Below are 17,825 nucleotides of genomic sequence, written 5' to 3'. Positions count from 1 at the left end.
TTCTGTTGTTACTATCCTACCAACACGACGATAGTTTCTTTTTCTAGGGAATCACCTTGCCTAATCGAGGTTCGAAGTTCATGTTCTCAGTAATCAAGTAAGTTGCAAATGCTTGTCTACAAAAATTGTCATTCAAGAACCTGAACAAGCAGTGGCCAGAGGGGCCATGGGCCGTCATTTGCCAGCCCGTGACCCAGAAGATGGTGGTTTAAAAGAACATTCTTCCACAGGGTGCATCCCAGCAGCCCAGGAGGCTGAGGCAGGAGGATCAGAAGCTCGAGGCCAGCCTGGGTAACTTAGCAAGACCCTGTCTCAAAAATAAAATGCCTTGGGACATAGCTCAGTGGAAGAGCACTTGCCTAGCATGCTCGAGACCCTGGTTCCATCCCCAGCACTGCAATTAAAGAGAAGAGAAGGCACCCTCTGGTGGGCCGGCAGGGGGCCATGGGTAGGTCTCTGCCCCGCAGGCTGTGACCAGCTTCCTGGACCCGGATGAGGCTAAGGCCCCTGAGCTGCAGCTCAGCTGTCCCAGCAGGTCCTGGAGTGGTCTCTTGCCCCTCACCTCAGGAGGCCCCAAGGTCCTTGCCACGACCTGTCCCTGCTCACTGCCTCATCACTTCCAGGAAGGAAGTTTAGGACTGAACTTCAGGGATCCTATCCTTTAAAGAGAGGGGTCGTGAGAGCAGCTGCCTTCTCCCAGTTAGATGCCAGGGCCCGGGGGACCCCTGCTGTGCAGGCACACTGCTACAGACGGGAGGCTGAGAAGGGAGGTCCTCGGGCCTCACCACTGCTGCGCTCGCAGAGGGAGAAGGTCCCCTGCACCGTGGTTCAGGCCCGCACCAGCGCAGAGGCGGAGCTCTCTGACCTTAGCAGAGAAGCTGTGGAGGGTTTTGGGGGAATATTTCCAACATTTGTATGTCAAGTAACAAACTTGTACCCTGTGTGAGGCAAAGTAAGCATCTCTGGGCCATGACCACACTGGGGGCCTCTGTAGCCCTCCAGCTGCCCCTTGTTCTCCATTGATGACCCATGTGGTGCCCTTTGAGCTCCGGGAGGTCTGTGGTCTTGGAAGCTCTGCCCAGGCGCGTGTCGTGGGTCCCATGGCCAGGCAGGAGCGCCTGTGTCCCTGTGTCGACAGGTCATGGGAGGGGGACCACAGCCCACCTGTGTCCCATCTAGAAGCAGTATCCCCCACTGTGAGCGTCAGACCATTCATTGTGATCCCGAAGTGCTAAGAAGCTGAGCGTCTCTTCCTGAGTCACAGAAAGCAGGGGGTGTCTGCCAGTCATGATAGGAAGTGAGAGGTGGCAGCCACACAGCTGGGGAAGGACAGCACACAGGTAAGCCAGGCCTAGTGGCCCAGGCCTGTATGTAATCCCAGTGACTCCGGACGGCAAGTTCAAGGTCAGCCTCAGCAACAGTGAGACCCTGTCCCAAAAAGTAGAAAGGGCTGGGGTGTGGCTCCATGGCAGTGCCTTGGGTCAGTCCCCAGTGCCGAAAACAACAGCCCCGTGGACAGGTGAATCTGCCCCTCACCCTTGGCCGCAGACCATCATGCCACTGGAGGCTCCAGGCAGCTAGGAAGTGCTGCCCAGGGCGGAAGGGTGGGCATGCGGGGCAGACGCCCAGACCCATCCTCCCCAGCCTGCGAGCCCCTGGAGGCTCCCCCGTGCCCCCTCCCCTCTCCCCCTCTCCCCCTTTTTATACACAGGGCTGTGGCTTCACATGGCTCCTGCCTGGGGCTGTGGGCGAATGCCCTGGGGGCAGGTTCTCTCGGGGATCCGGCATTTTAAACTGACGTTTTCAAGTGGCCTGCAAGAGTGTGGACTTCCTCCCACCAGGTGCAGGCCGTGTCCCTGTCCCCAGCGCCCACCTGTCCTGGACTGGACAGGGTGTTCCCTCCGTGGGGCGACGGGTCCCCTGCTCGCCCGGAGTTGTTCTCCTCACTGACCTGCAAGTGCCCTCTGGCTCCTTTTGGAGTATGGAGTCGCTCCTGTGGCTTGACAGGACTGGCTGGCTGTTGGGTGGCCACTGTCACCGGCCATACTGGGCTTGTGGTCACTACAGCTGGGGGGAAACTCCTGCCTGGTAGCCAGTGGGGACATTTTCAGCCCCTCTCCTAGAAGACTGGAAAGTGGCCTCTGCCCGCGAGTCCCACGGCGGGGGGGTGTTAAGAACGGGGCATGTGGCTGGCAGGTGGCCCGCTAGCACCCATTAGCTGTCCCGGGGCCGGGACAAGCCGCTCCCTCCTGGCCAAACCAGTGCCTCGAGCCCACGGTGGCGCTCTAAGCTGACGCCAAGAGGCATGGTGCCTCCAGACGGGCTGCCACGGCCCCCGAGCCCACGTCGCTGTCTCCTCCCTGGGCACAGCTCAGCCTCGCCCCTCTCAGCCGTGCCCATGCCCCTCCTGGCCGTCTACAGCTGGGCCTGCTGTGTGGTGCTGGCACGGGGTCCACATCTAACCGTCTGATGTTCCCTCTGCCGTCCCCTCACCCGCCATTCCCTGCCCCAAACCCAGTGCTGGGAACAGTGCTTAGCGCAAGTCCAGGTGTGTTAACGGAAGGAGTGGCCTGCCCTCTCCTGCAGTCCACGGCCAGTGACAAGAGAAGGGTCCCCCAGCCCTGGGAAGCACCCTGATGGGCAGCTGGGGAGCTGGGTGGAGGCCACACAGTGTGGCCCTGGCTGCAGGAATTCTGAGAATCAGTCCTGAGTCACTTCTGGCAAGTCGCCTCAGGCCTGCTGTGGCCACCAGCAGGGCCAGACAGCTGCAGGACCGGTGCTGTCCTGAGGGGCCAGCAGGGCCTGCCCCTCCCGCTCCCTGCCTCACCAGCAGGATCTGGGAAGGCCGGCGGGGGCCACCTGCCTTCAACCTGGTGGGCACCTGCTGCCTCCATCCGGGGCTTCCAGGGGCGGGGCGCCAAGGACAGTCATGGACGCAATAGTGACGCCACCATCCCCACCTCAGGCAGGTCACCAATAGACGACATCCGTCCTGGGTGGTGGCCAAGGAGGTGCCTTCCTAAACGCACTTAAAGTGAAAGCCCATCGTGCAGAAGCAAAGCCAGTGAGCGCTCAGATGTGGCAAAAAGTCGCCTTGGGGTGGGTGTGACTGAGATGGCCTGCAGACCTATCGCTAGTCCCTGTCACCACCCACAGCGACTTTTACGCAATTATCTGCCCCTCCCCGCCCCGCTGGAGCGTCAGCTGGAGGGCTGGGAAGGGCCTCTTGTGCTTGTCCCTGCGTCCCTGCTCGTCTGGCCTCCGCCTACCCGCGACCTCAGCACGGACCGGCAGGGCGGGGGTCTGGACGTGCTTTCTCGGCGCGGAGGTGGGGTCATCGCCCTGTCTACCCCACCGATGCCGGGGCGGCCCCGGGCCAGGCCCTCCGCCTCCCTGCCGTGCGACCCCGGGCAGGTTCCTGACCCTCTCTGTGCCTGTCGCTGTCCACCGAGGTGTCCCCAGCATTGGCCGCTATTTTAGGTGGAGGGGCTTCCCACGGTCCTCGGCTGACCAACGCCAGGTGTCCCACTGCGCGCAAGCGGAGACCGGGCTGCGGCGCCCGCGGAGGCCAGCGGGGGGCGCCGGCGCGCTGCGCACCGAAGCAGGCCACGCGTCCCTCCAGCCCCGGCAGGAGGAGGGGACCGACCGGCGACGCGGCCGCGGGGCGGGCAGCGCCAGGGTGTGCCCGGCGCGCGCGGACCCCGCACCTGCGCCGCCGCGCGCGGTCTCCCCGCGGACCCTCCGCCCCGCGGCGCCAGGGCCACCGGCGGGGCACGTGGCGGGTCGCGCCCTCGAGGCCTGGCGGGCGGGGGCCGGCACGGAAGCGACCGCCCCGGCTCGGGAACGTGGCGGCCTTCGCTGGGCCCCGGGAGCCGGCCACCGGGGCGCGGGAGGTGCGCCCGCCCCGTGGCGGCGGTACCGCCAGGGCTTCAGGTCGGCGATCCCGGCCGCCAGCCGCCGCAGGCTCGCCCCCTCCCCGCCAGCTGCTCCACCCCGCCCCCGGCCTCCCCGGGAGCTTGCATTCATTGGTCCAGGGAGCATTATTGAGTGCTCACTGTATGCCAGACCCAGCGCTGGAAAACAGCAGGAACAAGTGAGAGAAGAATCCGCCGCGGACCGCACACCCCCTGGCTCAGGAGGCCGAGGCAGGAGGATCGGAGTTCAAAGCCAGCCTCAGCAACAGCGAGGCTAGGCAACTCAGTGAGACCCTGTCTCCAAATAAAATAGGAACGCCCCTGGTTCAATCTCTGGTACTGTAAAAGAGAAGAGGGAAAGGCTCTAGTCTCCACAGAGAGGTGCCCTAAACAAGCAGAAAGTGGCCTAAACAATGAGCTGTGGCCTCGCAGGCCCCCTGCTGGCCCACTTGCTCTGTTCAGGGCCCAGTGGGGAGTGGACACTGGCGGGAGGCAGAGGCCCGGCCTCAGTGCCCAGCGCTCTCCGGGCTGCATGCAACCAGGAGCAGTGGTCTCTCCTACCGCTGCCACCCCAGGCTGCTGTGCCCCCGTTCACATGGGGCCCCCGGCCTGGTCCACACTGTTAACTCTCCCGGGTCACCCTGAGCTGTGTGGAGTGCTCTGACCCTCAGGCAGGGCCACCATCTGCCCAGGCCAGCCCTGCCCGGAGTCCCTCCCCACCCCCATGGGCTCTGGCGCTCAAGCTATGGGTTCCTTGGAATGTAATTATTTTTCTTCCCAGATAACTCAGGCCAGGAGACTGGGCTGGCCACTTCCGGCCACACTGCCCTCACTGCCTCCCTGACCCCTTCACAAACTTGACGCTGCTGCAGTCAGAGGCCAAGAGCCAGACCCAGCCTCCCTCCCTCGCTGACCCTTGACCCGTGCCCCGCTCCAAGAATCTGACTGAAGCCCCGACTCAGAACGTGCTGACCCAGCGTGGCCCCCAAAGGACACTGCCCTGGACAGTTTCCGCATCCATTCTAAACACTCAGCCTGCTGAGCAACCCACACGCCCAGGTGCACTTGTCCACCTATGTTTTTATTGTCATTGCTGTTTGTGTGCTGGCGACGGAGCCAGGGCCTGGGGCCTGCTGCAGCTGGCACTAGCTGGACAGGCACTCCGCCTCCCAGCCGGCGCCCAGCCCTCCACAAGTATTTAATGAGCAGCTACTGTGTGCAGGCACTGTGGAGATCTGGAGCATACAGCAAGACCAAAACAGGCCCAAGACCCTGGGGATGCTGGCGGCCCGCGGAGGGTAGGGGGCCATACACAAAGAAGAGGAAACCGTGCGATGCGGGCGTGGGCGGTGAGGAGCACTCCAGAGGGACACAAAGCCCGAGGGAGCCGGTGACAGGGGTGTGGTCAGGAGGTGGCATTTGAGCAGACACCTGGAGGAGGTCAGGAGGGAGTCATGTGACATGTGGGGAAGAGGAAACAGCTAGTGCAAAGGCCCCAGGGCAGGAGCGCACTGGACCTGGAGCAGCCGCTGCAGGCCAGTGTGGCTGGAGCTGAAAGGTGGCTGGGGGTGGGGACAGAGGACAGCAAGTGACTGCAAGAGGCCAAGGGACAGAGGGTGGGGCTGGTCCCAGCATTCCCAAGAGAGGCGGCGAGAGGCGGGGTGCCGGGCTCCCTGTTGCTTCCCCTTCCCCGCAGCCCGCGGGGTCCCTGCAGCAGGATGCCCGGTGGCAGGAAGGGATAGGGAGCTGACCAGTCCAGGTGGCCCTCGAGGAAATCCAGTGAGGTCCACATCTGCGTCCCCAGAGGAGGGAAAAAGGGCCGCCTGCTCAAATTCAGAAAGGCCCCCGCCCACAGGCACAGCCCGCCCCGGAGGACCTGGGGCCGGCACCTCCCGGTCCTGGTTGGCAGAGCCAGGCCTACGCTGCACAGCCTCGCGGCTGCGACAGGAACCCGATGACTCCGAGGCACAGAGAGCCTGAGTGACTTGCCCCGGACCACACAGCCACACAGTGGAATTCCTGTGACCTGGAGCCAGTGACCTCGACTGCCAACCACCCACCGCCCAGCCCATCCTCCGCTCCCAGCCCGGCCAGGGCGCCGGTGCCCGCCGACTCTTCGGCTGAGAGGTGTTGTCACCAGCTCAGGGCTGGGACCAGACGAAGGACGGCAGCCTCCGGGCCCAGGGCCTCTGCGTCCAGAGCACTCCCTTGGGCCCAGTGGGCTGAGGGGACCCAGGGCTGGACCTGGCGGAGCCTCCTGACCAGTGACCGTTTGACAGAAGGAAATCGCCCACGTGACCTTCCAGGGGAGCCTGCCTGCCCCTCGTCCTCCACCCATCCCTCCAGAGGCCCCTTGGAGGCGGAAGAGGCTGGTGCAGCCTTCGGCAGGTTGCTGTCCTCTGTCCCCTCAACCTGACCACAGGCAGCGACCCAGAGAGCCCTGAGTGCCACCGCCCGGGAGGGACATGCCAGCCCTCCCACCAGCCAGGCCCCTAAGCCTGGGGAGCAGGGACCCGGAGCACGTGCCCACAGCAGCGGGCAGCGCGGACGCGCCTCTGCGCCCACTGCTGCTGTGCTCGGAGGCCCAGAGCCAGCACCCCGGCTGGGACCTTCCTGGCCCAAGCTCACAGACCCTCCTGCACGACCTTGGGATTTGCTGCTGGGGTGGGCCAGGACTCTGAGGCCCAGAGAGGGTTACCATCCACCCAAAGACACACAGCAGCCCTGGAGACAGCGCAGGGGTCCTGAGCCTGGGGAGCAGCCGTTGGCACATGCCTGTGTTTACGCTCGGTGTGCATATGGGTGCCTGCTGTGAGCCGGCCCCCTCCAGGGTTTGGGCCCTCCTGGGTCGGGCTGGGAGGGAGGCCGCCCCTGGGCCTCCCTCCACAGGGACAAGGACAGTGCGGCCCTCCCCCTCCGCCCCCCCAGGGGGCCCACACCTCTGGGCCCCCTTCTCTGGGTCCCGAAGAGCAGGAGGGACCTGACCCAGGCCCGGTGAGACCCAGGCCCAGAGGCGGAGCCACGCCTGGTGCCCCGGACCTGGACCTGGACCGGGAGCTAGAATCCCAGCCACGCTCCGCACCTCGGCCTCCCCATCTGCACAGCGGCAAAAACGGGGCCTCCCCAGCAGCTGGGAATCGGCCTGGGTGGGGCCAGGTGGTCCCGCTGTGGCACCCGGCGCGGGCGGGGAGGCGGGCAGAGGGCCCAGCCCGAGAGACGCCCCACGGAGGCCACGGCACCCACGGCCCCTTACAAGTGTCCCCAGCCCAGAAGCAAGTGGACTCTCACTGCCCCTCAGGGAGGCAGGGAGGCCCGTGGCAGCAGGGGAGACCTGGACCCGCGATGGCCTCACAGCCAGGACAGGCGGCGCCCACAGCTCGCGGGCACAGTCACCGTTTTCCGCTCCTGTCCTGTGCCCCGCTTGCCCGGGATGACCGGCTGTCACACGCCTGTGTGACGTCACCCCCGGTGGCTTTGCTGTGTTTTACGTGGCGCTGGAGGTTGAACCGGGGTCTCTGCCACTGAGACACAGCCCAGCCCTTCCGGTCCTTTCAAATCTGGACAGTGTCCCAGGTGCCGGGCTGGCCTCGAAGCTGCCGTGGCCGGGACTGCAGGTGGCCCGGCCTGACTCTGCGTGCTTCCACAGACGTGCAGGCCGCCGCGCGGTGCCGTCCGTTCTTTAAGGCCGCGTCTCCTCCCTGGGCCTCGGGCACCTCTGGTTGGCACCTGGTGGCAGAAGCGAAGGCTGCGGAGCCTCTGAGGACGCTCCGGCCGTCCCCACGGCGAGGCGGTGCTTGGCCCGTCGCAGGCAGGGGCGACGCAGGCGCTCCGCAGCCAGGGCTTGGTTTGGATCCCGCCCCTGCCCCTCACCTGCTGTGTGCCCCGGGCAACTGTGCCGACATCTCTGATCATCACTTCCTCACTGCAGCCTGGACAGCTGGGCCACTTCAGCAACTGTGGGGAGATCCAGCAAGATGGAGCCCATGGAGGGCAAGACTAATGTTTGTGTTGATAGATCAGAAAAATAACAGGACCAGTGCCAACGACAGCACCTGCAGAGTCTGCGGGGTTGGGCCGGCGTGTGGAGTCAAATCACTCCGGTCACCATCCCCACAACCTTTGAGGAAGGGGCATTATTTGCCCCATTTGGCAGATGAAGAAACTGAGGCACAGAGAGGGTAAGCAACCTGCCTAACATCACACAGCAAGTGAAATCGCAGAGTGGGGAAGGGAACTTTGGATTGGGGCGGAGCCCTTGCCTTTTCAGCCATGGGCCTCTCTGCCTCCAACACCAGGAGAGGGGGCTTCCTCAGGTCCTTGGCGTCGTCTTCTCTGAAAGTTAGGAATTTCCCAGAAGCCTTGTTGGAATTCAGATCGTTGTTAGAATGACAGGCGCCCTCTGGGCCACCAGCCTCCTCCAGGGCCCCTCTCTATGGCGGCCTCTCCAGAGAGCAGCCAAGACAGCCGAACTTCAGGCGCTGACCGAGCCCTGCTTTGACCCCGCCCACGGCCACGTTAGGAGCGTGAAGTCCAAGCCTGGGCCCCTCCACAGGCACCAGGCTCCCTGGGGTGGGCCCTGTTGGGGCGGCAGGGCTTTGGAAGGTCTGGCAGCAGCAGCCAATCCCCGGGGCTCCTTGGGCCGCTTCCTCCACAGCAGCTCCTGCAGTGACCAGTTCCCCAGTTGCAGATGGGGAAATGGAGGCGCAGCAGGGGACCGTCATCCCTGCACCCTGCTGCTTCCTGATTCCAGAGCCACAGCAGGACTAAGGGCAGATGGGTGGGGGACTTCCCGCCCACTTCCTGGCTCTGGGCCGCCCTGCGGCTGCTGGAGTCATTGGGGCGACCTGTGCGGAAGGCTTCAGGAGGAGGCCGAGGTCCTGGTGAGGACACGGGTTCGGGGGCCTAGGCTGGGCTGGGGGCCTGTGGGACCTGACTTTCCAGTGGCAGCAGTGGGCCGGCCCTCACGGCGCCCCTCGGCCACGCGGTCATTGCCCGGACCACACGCAGGGCCCAGGATGCACACCCGCTGGGCTCCCTGCGCCCGGCCAGCCAGGCCTCAGAAGCGCTGGGTCTTTCCTCGCCCATGGCTCGGAACCAACGCGGGTGAAAACAGAAGCAGCACATCCCGCGCCGCGTCCCAGCGCCTCCCTCTGCGCCTCGCGAGCCCTCCTCCCTCCCTCCCGCCCATGGCCCTGGCCTGCGGGCCTCTCCCATCTGCCTCCACGCGGCCGGCGCCCTGCCTGTGTGCCCTGCCTGTCGCTGTGTCCCCCCTTCTCTTGACACTGCCTGACCAGGGTGGCCTCGCCTGTTTCCCAACGTGGCCCCTCTCCGAGGTTCCAGGTGGACGTGGGCTTTGGAAGGGACGCTCCTGTGTGCCAGGTCCCGGCACAGGCTCTGTCCTCACGGGCTGCAGCCCGAGGCTGGAACTTTACAGAAACGAAGGGTTAATTGCGGCTGCAACAAGGAAGCTCCACCAGGAGTCGTGGGACACTGGGCCTGCTGGGCTGCGCGGCCAGGCCCTGAGTCCCAGGCCAGGCCTGTGTGGTGGCCTGCAGGACCTGCCTCCCGCCCAGGATGCCCCTGGGCTCCCCCGAAGTTCCCGGGGCGCGGGCGGGGCGCGTTGGACCTTCCCCTCCGTGGGAAGGGCTTTCCTGTGGGTTCGTGGGGTCCAACTGGGGAATGTTAAAGGTCAGCGAGGAAACGCTTCCTGCGAAGCATAAGCTGCGGAAGCGCTGCGGGAGGCGCCCGTCTGCTCGCAGCTCCGCAGCCCAGACGCTTTTCGCAGGCAGATGCGCTCAAAGAGTCGCGTGATCAGTAGGTGCTCCATAAGTGTCTGAATACATGAATGGCCAGCCCTGGCCCTGGGGACAGGGAGATGAGGGAGCCACCAGCCCCAGCCCTGGGCGCTCCCTGGGTGCAGTGTCCACACTGCCTGCTGCCGAGGGGGTAGACAGTCAGTGCTCTCTGTAAGTGCTGGTGGTGGCTGGGGTCCCCCTGGGGTCCCCTGTCTTTGCTGTCATGGTTGGCTGGGGAGCCTTGGTACAGTCAGGGCCCAGCAAGGGTGGCCCAGGAGGCTGACGGGTGGCACAGGGGAGGCCAGCCTGCAGGGTGTGGAGACCGGACGGGGACCTAGACCTCATTCCCTCTGGGCCTCCACTCGGGGCACCTTTCAGCACCCGGGTCTCTGTTACCAGCCAGTGTGCAGGCGTCAGGACCCTGGGGAAGGGAGTCCATGGGCGGGGAGGAGCCACGGCTGGACAGGCAGAGAGGCGTGGCGCAGTCCCCCAGGGCCTCATGGCTGCAGTGAGGACCTGGGCGGTCCCCTGGAAGGCCCCACACGGGAGCAGCGCCGACTGACCCGGGGCCATTCAGCCTGGGCGCTGCGGACGCGGCCCATCGCTCTGGCAGGCCCGGCCTATGCTGTGCTAACCGGGCCGCGTCCCGGCCTCTGCCCGCAGGGTGCCAGCAGCTTCTCCACCGTCCCCGTGGGACCAGCAAACGGCCTCCACCTGACGCGTGTCCAGGGAGGCGGAGTCGCCCGGGTGGTCCCGATCCCCCTGCTCGGCCAAGGCCGGGGCTGAGGCTGGAAGTAGCCTGGAACCAGCGGGGAGCCCCTGCCAACCGGGCCAGGGCCACCGCAGTGGCGGGCCAGGCCAGGGAGGGGCCCCAAGTTCCCACTTGGTTCCAAGGCAGGACTGACAGGCATGGAGGGCTGGGAGGAGGGAGAGACAGAGGCCCGAGCCTCGGCTGGGCGGGCAGAGTCCACACGGATGTCTTGGGTCGGCTGCACAGGCAGGGGCGGGGTGGAGGACTTGCCTGACCTCCCCTCAGGAACTCACTTTTGGGGGCACCACCTCGTTGGCTTCTCACGACAGTCATTCCGGGTTGGCAACCTTAGAAACCTTAATTACAGAGGAGGATGCAGGAGCTCAGAGAGGCTGCCTGACTTACCTGAGGTCACACAGCAAGTCAGGCTTAGGGATAGCAGCTTGTTCTAGGACTCGAACACTGACCTTTGTCCGGCTCTTAGAGCTGGTCCCGATGGGAGTTTGTGGCTTTGCTTAATAACTTTGCAATTTTCTTTGTTTTCTAAAGTTTCTTCAATGAATATCTTTCTCTTTTTCAATCAGAAAGAATCCGGAGCAAGAGAGGGTTTTATGGGCTTGCGTGTGGGGGAGACTCTGGGAAGCTGCTCCCACTCGGCAGCCGTCCCTGCGCCTCGGCTTCCTTGGCAGCCCCAGTCCAGGGCAGGATCCTGGCACACTTTGGAGAGGGCACATTAGCAATGGCTCCCAGAAGAGCAGCGTCCGATGTGCAGTTCTGCCTCTCAGTGGACCGCCAGAACTCGGGCGCTGGGGCGTGGCCAGCACCAGGCCCTGGCTCCATCCCCAGCACGAGAAAAGAAAGTCAAGAAAAGAATTGCCTGAGTCCTCAAAGACAGGACCACAGGAACATTGGGGGGCCCGTGATAGTGAGTTACAGGCGGCCACCCAGACACCCATCAGCAAAGGTCTGGAAAATAAGTGCATGTGTCCACACAGTGGAATATCACGCAGCTGTGAAAAAGAGCGAGGCTGTGGAGAAGGTTGGGCATGTTGTCAAGTGAAAAGGCCAGACAGAGCAGTGTATGTGTGCATTTTATTATTGTTTTATTTCATTTATTTTGCAGAACTGGGGTTTTGAAACCAGGGTTGTTCTACCACTGAGCCACATCCCCCAGTCCTCCGTATTTTTTATTTTAAGATGGAGCCTGGCTAAGTTGCCAGAGGCTGGCCTTGAACCTGTGATCCGCCTGCCTCCGCCCTGGGAGTAGCTGGGATTACAGGCGTGGGCCACCGCACCTGGTTCCTGTCTCAATACCATTTGTTAAAAAAAAAAAATAGCATTAGTCCTTGTCAGCATGACACCAGGAGGGGCTGAGGTCGGGGCAGGAGAGTGTTCAAGGACACCTGGAGAGGAGCAGCCCGCCCTGCCCGCACCGCGCCCTGGCTTTGTTGGGGGCGCCCTTCTGAGCGGGGCCACCGCTGCCCCAGGGACGGAGTGAGTGGGAAGGGGTCGCTTGCGCCGCGCCCTCTCCAGGTCGCGGGCGTGGCTCCCGCTCCGGGCGCCCGCTCCAGGCCGCGCGCTGGTCTGGCGGCTGCGGCGGGGCTCGCAGCCAGGGCCGGCCGGGCCTCCTCGCAGCAGCTCTTGATAAAGCCCCTCTGTGCGGGGGCGGGGCGGCCGGCTGGAGCCAGCGCACATCTGGAGGCCAGCGCGCCCGGCCGCCGGGCTGACAGCGGCGCCACCCGGAGCCGCACGCCCGGCCCTGGGTAAACACGCCCGCGCCCACCCAGCGGCTCACCTTTCGCCCACAAGGCTGCCTTTCTTCTCGGACCCCGGCCGAGGCCACCACCAACATTCCTCCCGGGCACTGGGCAGAACGGCTGGCCGAAATCCGAATCGAGGCTCTGACGCAGAGGGGACCTTGGAAAAGCACCTACTACTTGCCAGCAGTTTCAGACTCACTGGAGGCCGGGCTGGAGCTAAGGGTGTGCGCTCCGTAACTACAAGGCCTGGGTTCAAATCGCAGCTCCAGCTGTGTTACCTTAGGAAAAATCACTCAACCTCTCTGAGCCTCATCTGAAAATGGGGATAATAATAGCCTCTGACTCAAAGGGTTATGTGAATATTAGAGAAGCTGTCACAAGTAAATTTCTGGGAAGAGTCCTGGGCTCCCTACTGTGGCCACATCCCTGGCTGAGAGATTCTGCTCCCTGCCCAGCATGAGGGAAGGTGGGGAAACGGAGCAGCATCCTTAGTGGAGCAGGGAGGGGTCCCGGGACCCGAGACAGACCTCTACCCTTGGAACGAGCGGCTGCCCAGGACCCCTGTGATGTCCAGGGCCCTCGGGGCTCCAGCAGTTTGGAAACAGGTGGTCATGGGTGCAGTGGGTCAGGCCAGGACCCCTGCGCCCTTTCCTGGGGATCAGGGCCCAGTACCTGCCTGGGGGACGGCAGGCCTGGTCCGAATCTTCTTCCTGTGCCAAGCGGTGGACTCCAGGGTTGGTGGGCGGCAGGGTCTGAGTGCCGGGCAGCTGCTGGTGCCGGCCGGGCGCCACCTGTCCTATAGGAGTGGCATGGCAACTTCAACGCGTCCCACTGCCTCCCTGGCCCCCGGGGTCCTCACCTGGGGGCAGGGGACCAACAGCACTGAGGCCAGTGACCTTCCCACCCTCCATTCCCGCATCAGCAGCGGGGACAATACCATCGAGCACCCGTTTGTCTGGCATCGGGGAAACAGTGGCCACCAGACAGGCACCGTGCCTGGCACAGAGGAGGGAGCTGATCGGAGGCAGGGTGGCTTCCTGGAGGAGGCCTCGGGGACGGGAGGCTGGCCACCGAGGCCTGTGCCGTGCCGCCTGCAGGAGCGAATCCCAGCCAAGAGCCGGCTGGCCTCCCACCGCCCGCCTCCTGCCTCCCGCCTCCCCAGGGCTTTACTTAGCAGGTCCCCCCGTCCCACTGCGGGCTGGGGCCCCAGAGCTGGAGCAAATCCCGTGCCAACCCCCATGGAGGACCCTCGACCCCTTTTTGTCCCCGACCTCCTCTGGCCTCAGTGTCCCTCTCTGAGCAATGGGCTGAACGTCCTCCCCTGGCCCAGAGCCCTCACCCAGGGAGGCGTGATGTGAGGCGGCCGCAGCCGCGGACGGGGTCCCTCCACCTGCTGCCGCCCCCGGCCCTCATGAACCTGCTCGCCAGGCTGGAGCCAGCCGCCATCTGGAGCACGGGCTGTTTATGGAGCCAGGCGGCGGCCCTGGCCCTGACCCGCCAATCTGGAAGCGATTAGCGGCCGGCAGGAGCATTTGGCGTTCTCATCAGCCGCGCCCCCGCCTGGCGGGCGCTCTGGGGGTCTCCGAGGAGCCCCCTTCTCGCGGGGCACTGCAGCTCAGACCCGCTCGGAGGCCAGGGCGGCGGGACTGGGCCACACGCAGGCCAGGACGGAGGCGCAGCTGCGGGGGACCATGGGGACTGGCCTGAGGGAGGAGAAACCTCCTGCAGAACCTTCTGGCGCTTGGCGTGGATCGGCCAGCAGCAGAGAAGACAGCGCGAACCCGGCCCGAGGGTGTGGGGACCTGGGTCCCTCCCGCCACTGTCACCAGAGCCTTGGGTCTCCGGTCACAGGGACCCGTACGCCTGGCTTCTTTCTCCCTTTCTCTGCCAGTGGCCTCCCTCCCCCGGTCACTTCTGGCCTTGGGGTCTGGGCCAGGCTCCGTGTGGGCCTGGGGCCTGCGGCGCGCGGTCCTGAGCCCTCGGCCCGGGGCGTGAGTCGGGGCGAGGCCACCCCGTCAGGAGGTCCTGTGCCCATGGTCCTCCTCCGCTTTGCCGACGAGCGGGTGACCGGGGCTCAGGCCGAGGCCCCTGCCCAGCGCCGCCTGGCAGTGAGGTGGGGCTGAGACAGGCCTGTGCTGTGCCCCTCAGGCCACCTGCCTCTGCGCGCCCTGGCGCACCGCTGGCCCTCGTCCTCCTGGGCCGGGGTCCCCGTGCTGGGAACACCCTGGCGCAGCGTCATCTGCGCTGGTGGGAGTTCCATTCCCAGAAGGGCCTGGTCAGCCACGGCTGCGAGCAGCCCCTGGGTGAGCCATTGCCTCACTGTCCTCTGCAGGGAGGTGCTGCTGACCGCTGCCCGGCCGGGCCCTGCCTGGCTGCGGCTTCTGGCCTGGCTCCAGGAAACTCACTGCCAGGCCCCGCAGGTCAGGGCACGTGGCCCCAGGCTCTCTAGGTCCACTCCTCCTCTGCTGGTGGAGGACGCCGTCCCCTCTGGCCTCCCCACCTGCAGCCTGGCCTCTCCTGTCTGTGCTCCCGCAGAGCCAGCGCAAACCTGGTAAGAGCCCAGTGGAACCAGGCGCCAGAGGCCAGAGACTTTGGAGGCTGAGGCGGGAGGACCGTGAGTTCAGAGCCAGCCTCAGCAACTCAGTGAGAACTCGTTTCTAAATAAGATGCAAAAAAATGGCTGGGATGTGGCTCAGCGGTTCAGTGCCCCTGGCTCGATCCCCAGTACCAAGAAATAAACGGAAATCAAAGACGCTAAGTGGGACCTGGCCTGCCCTGGCTCACCCCACCCACCTGCACTTTGGGACGGGACCTGCCCCCTCCCGGCACGCAGGCTGGGGTCACACTGGGCTCTAGTTGCAGGCTGTCCTCACCCCTCCCCAGATGGAGGTTCTGCCTGTTATCACTCCTGAGTCTGGTGGTAGAGCAGAGCCTGGGTGTGCCAGGTGCTCAGGGACCAGTTGTCAGATGTGCACCCATGAACAAGTCCCCGGGACCACAGCCGAGCAGAAGGGGGCAGAAGGGAAGAAAGAAGGTCTCATAAAGCACCTACTGTGCGCCTCAGGCCCTCTGGTCCCATGGCCTGTGGGACTCATGGCAGAGGCGAGGAAACCGGGCCCCGCGGCTCCACAGACCCTCCTCCGTCTCCCTCTCGTCTCTGGGGCTGGGCTGGAGTGGCGGCGGAAAACAGCCGGGCCCCCACCTGGTGCTTCCGAGCTGGCGGGCAGGGCAGAGCCTGGGAGCGGCAGAGTCAGTGGCTCAGCCTGGAGACACTGGCGCTCCGTCAGCCTGGGGGTCCCAGCACCCCCGCAACAAGCCAGCTTAGCAGCTGTGCTCCTGACGCAGCTGGTGTCTGTCCCTGTCCGCTAGACAGGACAAGGGCTGACCTCGGTGCTGCCCGCTGTGCCGGCCGGCTGTGCGCCTTCTGCAGACGCGCCCGTGTTCAGCCGGCCACAGAGGCAGGGGTGGGGAGGCTGAGCCCCCTGGTGGGTGTCGGCCTGCCGGGGACCCAGGAAGGCGACCCAGGAGGGAGGCTGGGACAAGGAGCGGGCGCCAGATCAGGGTGAGGTGGGCTTTCCCGGAGGGAGGGGCTGGGGCGGGGAGGAAGCTCGGGTCCTCATCCGCTGGGACGCGGGCGTGGGAGCGCACGCCGCTGCCCAGGCTCCCTCTCCAGACCTTTTTGAAAGTTGAAAATAGTCCCCAGTGGCAAGGGGCCACGCAGCCACATCACCAGAGTGACTGACAGTCTGACAGTGGACACGGGCAGCCTTCGGCCAACCCTGAAGCCAGCCTGGGCGTGAGGCCCCTCCTGCGCCCCTCGGCCTCTGGGCACTTCCATCTCAGTGACGTAGCTGGGGTGGCATTTGGGAAGCGGGGCCGCCCACGGTGACAACAGCCCCCATCTGTCCCCCCCCTCCCCATGGCACGTCCCCACTGATGTCGCTCTGGATTCTGTGACCAGAGCGCCGGTCCTGTGGTGACGGCCCCACCCTCCCCAGGACGGGTACGTGGTCACACTCAGTAAGCACCTGCGGGACGAGCCAAGGAAAGCTGAGCAGAGGAGCTGCCACCTCTTATTCCTCCTCCCCTCCCCCTTCCTTCCTGATAGTTACTGAGCACCTACTATGTGTCAGGCACCATGCTAGGCACTGAGGGCACCACAGGGACCAGAACAAAGTCCCCAGCACCCTGGAGCCAAGTGGCGCTGAGGAGAGTCGGGGACAGTGCGGTGACCAGGGAGCAGGTGCAAACAGGAGCTGCAGAGGGGTAGGGAGGGTCCCTCGGTGCTGCCCCACCAGGAGCAGAGTGGGGTGTCTCCGCAGGGGGACCCTGTGGCGGCTCTCGATGGAGCAGGGGCCGCAGGGTAGCCCGGCACCGATCGCGAAGCTGTCTGGAAGGACAGGGACCTTCGGAGGGAGAAGGACGCATGTTGTGAAAGAGGAAACCCCGGAGCTGGCAAGTGTCCGGCCTGCCCTGCCCTCCAGCCCGGAAGGCCCCAGAGGAAGTGACGCCGTGCCCGGCGCAGCTCCACCCGGAGCGGATCCCAGAGCCGGGAGGAAGAGTGTCCCCTTCCCGGCAGGGGCAGCTGGGCAAAGCAGGAAGACCCGCAGCCCCTGGAAGCTGGTGACTCAGGTGGAGCGCCCGCCACTGGCTTTCTCCTCTGGGGAAAGGCGCCGTGCGCCTTCCAGGCAGGGGTGCCGGAAAGTCCTCTGGGAGCCCTGGCGGGCTGGGCAAGGCCGGGCACATCCTCCAGCTGACGTCCCGTGCCCTGCTCCACGCTCCCTCAGGCCGCCCAGTGAGCCACCGTGAGAGTCTTCAGGCCCCTCCCTCTCCTGGGGGCCTCAGGTCCCTGCAATCACCCTCTCTGGGCCTGGGGGCGGGATGGAGATGACGGGGGGCTGCCCAGACTGCTCAGCCCCAGACTCTGAGTCAGGGGATGCTGGGGTGCTTGGCAGGAAGTGACACAGAGCCTCACATACAATGCGAGGAAACTGAGGTACTCGGGACGCGCAGGCCAAGTCGCCACTGCGCCGAGCCCTGGGCCCGGGCTCAGGCAGCCCTTCCACAGGCACAAGTGAGGCGACAACAGCAGACTCAGGCACAGCACGAGGTGACGGGCAGCGCGCAGCGGGCAGCAGGCTGATCTGACTGCAGAGCTGGACACCTAAGCCTGTTTCCTGTCTGGAGGAGGAGGGGTGAGGGGGCTGGAAGGCTGCAGGCAGGGACACTGCAGACCTCGTCCACAGGACCAAGGGCACAGACCAGGGTCCAGGGGTCAGCTCCATGCTCCGGTACCCTGGGTGGCCCAGGGCAGCCTGCAGAGGCCCCAGCCTCCAGCCTGGCCCAGCAACCTGGAATGTGCCCTGCTTCAGTCAGCAGAAAACAGCGGAGACGCCACCAGACCCAACGTCAGTTAAACAATAAATGTAAGTGGGTTAAACGGGTCTGCTAAAAGACAAAGACTCACATCAGACGGAAAACCAAAACCGCCCGTCTATTAGTTGAATAAATGTGTGTTAAATAATCTGTTCCAGGTCTGTTTTGCATTCCAGTGATAGGGCTGGAGAGGCGGCTCAGCGGTAGCTCGCTTGCCCAGCGTGCACGG

Source organism: Sciurus vulgaris (genome assembly GCF_902686455.1).
Source record: "Sciurus vulgaris genome assembly, chromosome: 2".
Classification (NCBI taxonomy): Eukaryota; Metazoa; Chordata; class Mammalia; order Rodentia; family Sciuridae; genus Sciurus; species Sciurus vulgaris.
Note: the sequence above shows the minus strand (reverse complement) of the source record.